The sequence below is a fragment of the Octodon degus genome, unplaced genomic scaffold, assembly GCF_000260255.1.
Source record: "Octodon degus isolate 3935 unplaced genomic scaffold, OctDeg1.0 scaffold00005, whole genome shotgun sequence".
Classification (NCBI taxonomy): Eukaryota; Metazoa; Chordata; class Mammalia; order Rodentia; family Octodontidae; genus Octodon; species Octodon degus.
The window spans coordinates 33255394-33265519 of record NW_004524581.1 but is presented as its reverse complement, the minus strand read 5'-3'; the positions used below and the strand labels follow the sequence as shown (position 1 = coordinate 33265519).

General features: G+C 53.4%; 1 protein-coding gene and 1 pseudogene across 4 annotated transcripts in view; both read right to left on the bottom strand.

Annotated features, from left to right (window-relative positions):
* Positions 1-10126, bottom strand: part of LOC101582899 (HLA class I histocompatibility antigen, B-38 alpha chain-like) — a 245968-nt gene that overhangs the window by 67614 nt on the left and 168228 nt on the right. The window lies entirely within an intron of this gene.
* The window catches only part of LOC101577219, a 26666-nt pseudogene continuing 23029 nt past the window's right edge, over positions 6490-10126 (bottom strand). Inside the window, exons 4-9 of the transcript XR_002822525.1 lie at positions 9644-9980; positions 8807-9082; positions 7673-7792; positions 7237-7269; positions 7058-7105; positions 6490-6726 (exon numbers count right to left, since the gene is read on the bottom strand). The product of XR_002822525.1 is annotated as a class I histocompatibility antigen, Gogo-B*0101 alpha chain-like (transcript). The remainder of the gene's footprint in view (positions 6727-7057; positions 7106-7236; positions 7270-7672; positions 7793-8806; positions 9083-9643; positions 9981-10126) is intronic.

The window sequence follows — 10126 nt, the reverse complement described above, 5'->3', positions numbered from 1 at the left end:
CTCTCTCATTTTTTATTATTTTATTTTTGGCGGAACCAGGGATTGAACTCAGGCCCTTGTGCCTGCCAGGGAAGCACTTATCCCACTGAGCTATCTCCCCGGCCCAGGACCCTGGAGTTCCTGAGTAAGGCATTTATTAGGTGCACCAACCTCTGGAACAGAAATCCACGTACACCATAGTAGTTCTTCATACTGCGTGAAAAGAATGGATGGCCCGGGCCTGAGCATTTAGGTCAGCACACTGGCACGAGTCAGACAGCATTTCAAGAGTGATAGCTTTGTGATTCATCTCCACTAACTTGATTACTCTGTGTTTGTTCTTTTTTTTTATTTTAGGGAAGGGTCTACAGGGTGTTCAGGGTCTCACTACTAGATCGGACCCATACTGATCCTCCTGTTTTCAGCCTCCCAAGGGCTGGGATTACAGGCACGCGCCACACGCCCAATCTCAGTGCGCCCCGGTAGTGGGGCCAGCACGGCAGGCCCGGGGATCAAACCTGAGGCCCCTGCGCCTGCATGTAGGTGCTTTCATCTGCTCAGCTATTTGGCCGGCCCTCTGTGTCTGTTCTGACATGAGTATTTTGTTAGATTTTTCAACAAAGTAAATAGACAGGAAACATAAAAGAGGCCTTTATTTCATGAATAGGGAAGACCACAGGAAAGGAGAGAGACTTCCAAGGGCCTGCCAGGGGAACACAGCTATATAGCGCCAGTATGGTGGTGGGGCTCAGGGAGTCGTCTGTGTGACGTGGCAGACAGCGATTGGGCCATGACTGGGCAAGAGGCAGGAACAAGGAAACAGGGTACTGTGAAAAGTAGGAAGGTGTAATTTGACCAGCAAGGAGAAAGGCGGAGCACGGCACGTGGCCTCCAGCAGCCGGGGCCACATTGGCTTGCTGCCTCAATGACTCAGCCCAACTCTTTATTAAGGCAGAGAACCCATCATTCCTGTCTTTTGGTTATAGGGGGCGACAACTCTCTAGACTACTGCCTGCTGAGTAGGGGCACCTTCCGTCATGGTACGGGACAAGGACAGGATGGGCATCGCTTCTGTGGAGGCCAGTGCTGGGGTTCTGCTGGTGCGATGGGTTTGTTGGTGATGATCGCATGGAGCCGCATTGGATGACTTTTTTTAAAGTTTGAAAACATAACAGATTATTGTTGTGATTAGAGGACCCAAGAGAGCAAACAGGAAGGGTGTCCATGATCTGAATGTGTCATTTCACGGTAACCATGGGAAGGGGGGTAACAGGATCAATTTTCTAGTTCCTGATGCTGTGCTCTAGGGGCTTAGGAAAGTGGGTGCCCTGTGAAGTGCCGTGAGTCTAATTAGAGCTAAGGAAAAGAAATGAGGCCACGGCAGGTGTCACTCCAGAGTGAGTTTGGTGCGGTGGGCCTTCAAAAGCACATTTGTCTCTACTATTTTAGATCTACTCATGTGGCATATTTTGCCCTTTTTTGAGTATCTGTGTTTGTTAAGCTACCATCCATGAACCATGACAGAATAGGTATGACTACATTTTGATAACCCTGAAATCTTGAGCTAAATGATAAGAGTCATTAGGTTTAAGTACAGGAAGAATAGAAGTGTTGTAAGGCGAGTGAACTGTTTCAATGAAACCACTGGTAAGGAGAAAAGGATGGATTATAGACTTGAGTTCCTACTGGTGTTTAGGGGCTATTGGATATCAGGGAACTCAGGGGAAGGCTAAAAGACCCCTAAGCAGAACTAGTACAGGGGTAGCAGGGATGGCATGACTAGGGACCGGAAGTGTCCCAGAGGAGAAGGTGGCTCACTGAGGTTGGGTTTGTAGGACAGGCTCTATGGGCAGGTGAAGGAGAAGTGGAGCTTTAGGAGCACTCTCTCCCCAGGAGAGGTGTAAGGCAGGTTGGGATTACAAGGAAATAATGAACGAAAAACAGTGTCTCGAGTCAGAAGGGAAGGGGCCCTGTCTGAAGGGGTCATGGAGGTTGGCCATCAACACCCATTATAGAAACGGTAGGTCTAATACAGTGACCTGAAAGCTCAAGAAGAACACTATATGTGGCCTCAGTGTCAACAAGAAAAGCATTCCACTTGAGATGTCCACTGAGACTTAGGGCTCTGACAAAGATGCCTTAACGGGGTTAGGGACCCAGAGCTCGGTTGTTCCTCTTCAGCATCAAGATGGAGCAGGTCAACTATTGATGGGTCTGTAGAGAGCTTTCCTGTGAGGGTGGGGAATCGGATGACTTGCTCGCTCACAGGCACACAGGGCAGTTGCATTTCCAATGACGCTCAAGCTTTAGATGGGACCAGGCCCCGGAGATGGCTGCAGGTTGGGGAAGGCTCCTGCCCAGGATTTTTCTTTGCCACACTTGAACGGTGGCCCAGTAGACCCTTGGGTGGCAGCATTGTTTAGCCTCAGAATTACCTTAACAAGGTCCTGCTTTGGTGGGAGTCCTGAATGCCACAGCCAAAAGCTGGCACTTGTGTATAATTTTTGTCTCTGTTGTTGAAGACACAGAAAGCCAGATGAAATAAGTTTTCCTGTGCGTTTGAGGGCTGAGATCTGTGTCTTAAGCTAGGCGTGAGTGTGAGCAGCAGAATGGGATATAAAATAGGAAGTAATACCAACAGTTCCTTTTACAAAATCTGGGGGTACATTAGTATAATTAGTTGGGAGAAATACACTTAACTATTAAAATTTTGTCTGATTATTAAGCACCTTGAAATATAAAGTGTTCAGAGAACTGTTATATCTGATCAATGAAGGACATTCTAGTAAATCCCTGTAATTCTGTTGTGATTTGGGTTTTTTGCAAGGTGAACAATATACTACAGGATACATTTTATAATAGTAGTTTATAATGAATCACCTACGAATCACATACTACAAGTGTTGGAGATCTATGCACACACTAAATACGAATCCAGCTGAGGGCTCAGAGCTCGTAACAGTGCCTCCCACCAGCCCAACTGGAGCCCTAGAGCCCACAACGAAGTCCCAAGCAGGCCCATTTCATGGACAGCTGCTGGAAAGGCCCAAAGGTCCGTGGTGGAAGCTAAGAAGTCTATGTCAGCGGGATGAAGGATCTGTGCTAGCAAGCTGAGGAACCAGAACTGGAGCCAGGAAACAATGCTCAAGGTAAGCACCAGAGCTCCCCCAAAAGTACCACCGCCGTCCTCAGCAGCAGTGGAGTCCCGAGCTCCTCCAGCAATGAGGAAAGCCGAGTTCCCATCAGGAAAGCCAATGCAACAAGCTTCGTGAGGCTGAGCAGGGCACCATATTCCCCTCCTGAGCCAAGAAGCGATGCTCAAGATGAGGACTCAAGCTTCTCCAAAGTTCATCGGGGAAGCCAACATGACAGGGTCCTCCAGCAGAACAGCCCAAGGAATTAGCAGCTTCCAACAGCTCCAACAGGTTCGCCAAACAGCATCCCTAACAGCGTTTTATGGGCAACTTCTATTCCACCTTTTATGATTTTCAGGTGGCACTTCCACACCCAACACCATGCTAGTTAAGTTCTTCAGGGTGTCAGAAGTTGATCCCCAGTTAGCTATCCACCACAAATATTAACAGACAACAGTGATATAGTTTTGCAGAGAAAATATGACATCAACAGCATACATATAAAAAATAGCATACATAGAAAATTACCATTTGACTGACGACCTCATCTTGGCATCGTAGGAGCTTCCCATTACAGATATGTGGAGCAGGGCTGTAAGAAAGCTCATTGGACTGAAGCACCTGCTTAGGCAAGCTTAGGCAAGCGCGGGACCACGATTCGATCCCTGGCGCCACCTGCCGGCCAGCCCCACCCCCAGGGCAGGCTGAGCCGGCCACGGAGTCCAGGCGTGGTGGCGCACACCTGTATTCCCAGTGCCGGGAAGGCTGAAAACAGGAGGATCACTGAGTCTGAGCCGCATAGTGAGACCCTGTGACAACCAAACACATTTTTTAAAAAAAATCTGGAGCATAAGGGAAAGGCATATGTTTATAAATCTGAAAGAAAATATCATCATCAGTGCGATGCTGTAGCATACTGTAAATTTGTAAGGCACGACTGTACATACCCTTGAGCACTCCCCAGCTTACACGTGGGGTCATCGGCCAGTTTACAGAGCTGCGTCGGAACTGGAGTCTGATGGCTTCCTCCTTCACACGGCAGTTAATGTCCACGGCTGAGATCAGGCGGAGACCAACGCGCTCATGAATCCGAACCTCTTTGATGCCATCGAAAACACTTTCCTAAAACCTTCTCGGATTCTATCAGAGACACTTTCTTCTTTTCCTTCTAGCAGCTTTGGACGTTTTTCCTTGAAATGTCCCTCTTGACCGTAATGGCCACACTGGTCTGGGTCCTCGCTGGCCTTCCTTTTTTTAAAAAATAATTAAAAAAAATTTATATATATATGTGTGTGTGTGTGTGTGTGTGTGTGTGTGTGGCCAGCTCAGCCCACCAGGGGGCGGGGCTGGCTAGCATGTGGTGCTGGGGATTGAACCGCGGTCCCTGTGCTTGCTAAGCTTGTTCTAAGTAGGTGCTTTAGACCACTGAGCCATCTCACCAGCCCAACCCACCAATTTTTAATTGTGATTTAAAATGTAGGAATGGGGTGAGGCAGACATGTGCAAGCAAGATGGGTAACATCACCTGGCATCACTTGAGCACCTTGAATTATGGTGTCCAAACAAGCAAGAACATAAGGAGCTGGGGCTCCACTGTCTAGTAAACTCTGCCTCAGGTCTTTTTTTTTTTTTTTTTTTTTTTTTTTTTTTTTTGCGGAACTGGGGATTGAGCTCAGGCCCTTGCATTTGCCAGGGAAGCACTTTTTCCACTGAGCCATCTCCCCGGCCCCCTGCCTCAGGTCTTTTAAGAGCAAAGAGTTCAAAGCTTTCCTCGCATCACTGTACTTGGGCTTTTTTTGTGGGCTAAGAAAGTGGGGAAGCACAGTGTCGGAGGCATTATCCTCTGAACTGGGTGTGGCGAGGAAAGCTGAGTGTGTGAATAAACTGGAAATGTTTTGCATTCCTTTATTAATATCTTGAAAAAATGAATTTATTTGATTATCTGCGCTTTTTAAACAAGCTTCCTTTTCCTCCAGCAGCCCATTCGGAGGCACCTCAGGTTGATGGTGCTCTGGTTCTCCGGTTACGGCTCCACCCAAGGCCACTGCTCTTTCAGTTACCCTATTCACAGGCATTTTGTTAGCACAAGTAGAGCGTCTTGTACGGTAACCTGTCACTCTCGCAAGGACAGGGCCACCTTCGCCAGCTTTTATGTGGCTATAGTTCGCAGGTGGATTTTCTTCTGTTGGGTTTCAGCTACAGGAAAGCACCCAACTATTCTATCCCAAACTCTGAGATCAAGTGCACCAGCTTTGGGGAAAGAAGTTGAGAATGAAGCTACCTCACGGAGTAATTTAAGAACTTGCTTAGATGGCACCTTCACGTTTGCGGCACCTAACAATCTTCTAATCAATAAACTCAATCTCATCTGCAGGTGGAGAGCTTGCCCCGATGTTACCCCTGATGAGAACACTCCTGTTTGCTACTTGCCTCTGAGCACTACAATTAGGAAAACGCTCCATGTACCTCTGCGTTGGTCACACAACGTCCCGTGGATGGCCAGCACCCGATGCTGGTCGTTGTGCCGAGAAGGTCGTGTGCTCCAGCCACGTTGAGCACCAAATAGAGAGACTTCTTCTGGTCCTCGCCTCGGTCCAGGAAGTTTGTATTTGTAATCCCATGGAGAAGTTATTGGAATCCCATCCAGTTTAGCTCCAATTTACCACTTCCAGTGAAGCCCATGGCGAGAATAAAGACACTAAAGGATATTTATAGTTATGGGGAGCCGAGGAGTCCTAATCCAGCCGTGGAACGGCTATCCAGAACGCAGGCCTTGATCCAGGGCCGGAACAGGTCTGCTCAGTCAGGAGGGAGGAGTGCCTTGCGGCTGAGTGACTGAGCACGGCCGGCAGTAGGAGAGGACCTTGGGCTGGGCTAGCAGGAGGCTGGAACTTACCTCTGCAACGTGCAGAGAGAGGGATACGCACAGTGACCTGCATTGCACAACTGAGAGAGCGCCTAACGTTTTGTTGTTTTTGCAGAACCGGGGATTGAACTCAAGCCCTTGCGCTTGCTAGGCAGCGCTTATTCCACTGAGCCAGTTCCCCGCCGCAGTACCTGATGTTGTCAGGGACGTGCTGCAGCGCTGGTGTGCAGTCTGTCAAGCCCCAGTCATCATAGCCTCCGTCTCCAGGCTCTCGATCCCAGCTGACAGTACGGAGCACTGGATCGCTGGCCCGTCTCAACAGCAGCAGGTGGGGGATCCAGGGAAACACAACTGCCGCCTTCAAAGACTACCATCAGCATCCCAGCTGGACCAATATGCACTGCTTAGAGCCAACTGAAGGGATAAGGAAACGTCCCAGCCAGCTCAGCACACAGGAATCCATGGAAACAGGGTCAGGCTCAGCCAACGTGGAGACGATTGCTCTGCTTTCCGGGAGAGTCGCCCAGGTGGCCCTCCACAGTGATGAGGAAGGGGCACGGGTCAGTGTGGGGACAGGAGTCCTGGGCCAGGGCCGGCCTGCGCTCTCCACATCCTCCCCGACGCCGACAGGACGATGGACACACTCGGAAGCCTTTGCAGGGAGGGGATTTGGGTGTTCTTGAGGTCACAAGGCCTGGGCTGGAGAAGTCGGGTGTGGCTCAGTCACCCCAAGGCAGCTGTCTCACGCTGCAGGACAGAGGAGTCATAAATTCAGGGCCAGGGCTCTATGTGCACCACTCTGAAGAACCCACTGCTCACAAGAAAGAGAGGCTGTCTGCATGCAGGAGGGGAACTAGCGATGGAGGCCTGGGGTAGAGCGGTGGGCAGGGAGAAGCCAAAGGCAGAGACGGGTTCCGTGTGCACCGACTCCCCAGGAGGAGCAGGAGCGTCGTGTACAGCAGACGTGAGCTAAGAAACACTGACAAAGGAGCCACTGCTCACGCAGGGTCAGGTGCAGATAGAGACTGTGCTGTGCCCCTTGGCCTCACCCCACACTTCAGGCCCGCTGGGGTCTCACCTTCCAGAGTCATGAGAGATGCATCAGAGCCACGGGCACTGTCACAGCCTGGGTGGGAAAGATGACAGGACACCATCAGAGGCCACAGCAGACCTGTTTGGGGGAGTTAAAAGGGGGGTTCCCCATGGCTTCTGACTCCATGACCCCAAGGCTCTCAGGAACCAGGGCCCCCTACTGACTTGTAACCTCAGCATAGATCCCTCCCTTCAGCCCTGTGGGGAGCAAATGCCTTGTGAGAAGCCAGGGAGGAGGTCAGGCCCTGAAGCCTGGAAGACCTGCCCAGGCCTGGCGCCCAGGGAAGTTTCCAGATCTGGGCTGCAGACCCAGGGAAGGATCAGGAGGCACGAGGAAAGGACACATTCAGGACCTGGGCAAACTGCCCTCCTAAAGCTCTGTCCTCAGCAGGACCTTCCCCTGTGCTCCTGACTGCTGGGAATCAGGACACCAGCACCACAGCCCTCTGGGTGACAAATCTGTCCTTCATTGTCCCTGTCTCACAACAGGGTGAGTGTCAGCACTGCAGGCTGGGCAAATACCTATGAGGATGGAGGGTCCCACAGTGTGGGGGCTACACTTCCTGGGGCTGAAACAGGAAGATGCAGACCCCACCCCTACCTGCTTTCTTCTTCTTCTTCCACATCACGAAAGCAACCACAGATCCAATGACCACAACTACAAGAAGAATCACAGCGGCCACAACCCCCAGGATGGGGATGGCTGTCTGAGGAGGTGAGTCTGGGAAGGGAAGGGAAGGGAAGGGAAGGGAAGGGAAGGGAAGGGAAGGAGGGGGGGAGGGGAGGGGAGGGGAGGGGAGGGAAGTGGAAAGAAAGGGAAGGGAGGGGAGGAGCTGTTAGTTTTTAGATCTCAGGGCACCCCAAAGCCTCATGCAGATGTGGGGAATGTGGAAGCTGCGCTGTGGGGCTCAGCGCTGACCTGATTAGGAGCCGGGTGTGGGGAAGAGGAGGGTCGCTGTGCTGTGGCTGGTCGGGCTTCCCTTCTCCTGGGCTCCCCGACTGCTCTCTCCTTCCTGTCTGCTCGGCTGTGAGCAGCTCTCGAGGGACAGGCCCTCTGCCCTGCAGTTCTGACTGGAACAAGATGACTTCTGACTGAAACTTCTACAGACTTGGGAGCCAAAAGAAACTTCTCCTCTAATTTGCAGGCATCAGGCGTTGTGTCCCAGCAATGACACAGTGACTAAGCCAGGGGTCCTGTCCTGAGCTGTCGCGCGTAGCCCATTGTGGGTCTACAGAAAGACTTCTGACCAAGACAAGAGCGCCTGTGTCACCTCCCCCTCAGTCTTACTTTCAGGTCCTCAGTTACCTTCACGTTGCTGGGACAAACTACCCACACCTGTAGGTAAAGGAGGAAAGGTTCACTTCAGCTCACAGTTTGTCCAGGTTCAGTCCACAGCCAGGAGGCTGTAGGGCGGGAGGCCTGGCAGGGGCAGCTCAGAGGAGAAACTGTCTACGGCACAGCAGGCAGGAGGGAGCAGCAAGCCTGACATTCCTGCCTGCATCAGGACACAAGCCTATTGGGGGAGCCCACGGACACCCAGGCTGGGCCTGCTCCCTTCCTCAGTCCACGCAGCCCCACCCAGAACGGCCCAGACCCCATCCGCAGAGTGATCCACTCTCTCACCCTTCACCCAGCGCCACACACCCATATCCAGCACCTCCACAAACCCCACCTGGGAGCACACGAGGCCTTAGGGGTCCCCTAGATACCAGCCATGAATAACGCCCTCCTTACCCCATGTCAGGGTGCGGGGCTCAGGCAGCCCCTCATGCTGCACACGGCACGTGTACTTCTGCTCCTCTCCAGGAGGCACCACCACAGCCACCCACTTCTGGAAGGTTCCACTCCCATCGGGCCTGGTCTCCACCAGCTCCATGTCCTGGGTCAGGTCCTGCCCATCCCTCTGCCAGGTCAGGGTGATCTCCTCAGGGTAGAAGCCCAGGGCCCAGCACCTCAGGGTGACCTCTTCCTCGGAGATGGGGTGGTGCGTCACATGTGTCTCTGGGGTATCTGGGGGGAAGAGGGGAACATTCAGGCCCTTTGCATTTTTCCTGGGCCACTGCAGCAGCGCTCATGTGACCGTCCTGAGAATGGACAGGACAGAAGGCTTGGGGGACTGCAAACCCCAGAGCCAGGATAGACACAGGCATCTGGGATAATCTATCCTCAGACAGTTCTAGACTCAGGTGAGTAGGACCTGGGTAGGAGGCTCCAGGTGTCTGGGGAGGGAAAGGGACCTCTGTCCTAAGAGGGTGGAGACTGAGAGACCAGAATAGTGGAGTGAGACCTCCAGAGACCCCGGGTGTGGGCAGGGACAGGCCGAGACAGGGCAGGGGCACAGCCTCCTGAAGGGCAGGGTGAGGGGCACCTCGGGGTCCTCCCTCCATGCTGGGACAGACTCTCCTCTCCCGAGAGAAGGGGCTCAGGACAGCGACCTGCTCTCAGCTGTGAAGTCCCAGGAGCTCTTCCCGTGCAGGGAGAGGCCCGCGGTGCTGCGGGAAGGGTCCCGCTTTCCTCCCTGGAGGCAGCTGCCCGGCCAGAGCGCGGATGGGAGGTCTCCAGGGCCGGTACCTGCGCGCTGCAGGCTCTCCTTCCCGAGCTCCAGGTGTCTGCGGAGCCACTCCACGCACTCCCCCTCCAGGTAGGCTCTGTCCTGCTCCGCCTCTCCGGCCTCCACCCACTTGCGCTGCGTGATCTGCGCCGCAGTGTCCGCCGCCACCCAGGAGCTCAGGTCCTCGGCGAGGGCGATGTAGTCCTTGCCGTCGTAGGCGTGCTGCGTGTACCCGCCGAGGAAGCGCCCGTCGGGCCCGACTTCGCAGCCATAAGTGCTCTGGATGGTGTGAGAGCCTGCCCCGGGATTTTTCTCTCAGACTGAAAATGAAACCGCATCTCCGTCCCCGCAGGATACCTAGACTTGGGTCTCTGTCAGCGCCAACGCGCGCTCTCTGCCCCGCGCGCCTCCCCCTGCGGGGCGGGGCCTCGATCGCCCTCGCGCTGCAGGTCCGCTCCCGGCCGCTGGGGGCGCCCTCGGCCCGCCCGCTCGCGCTGCCCTGG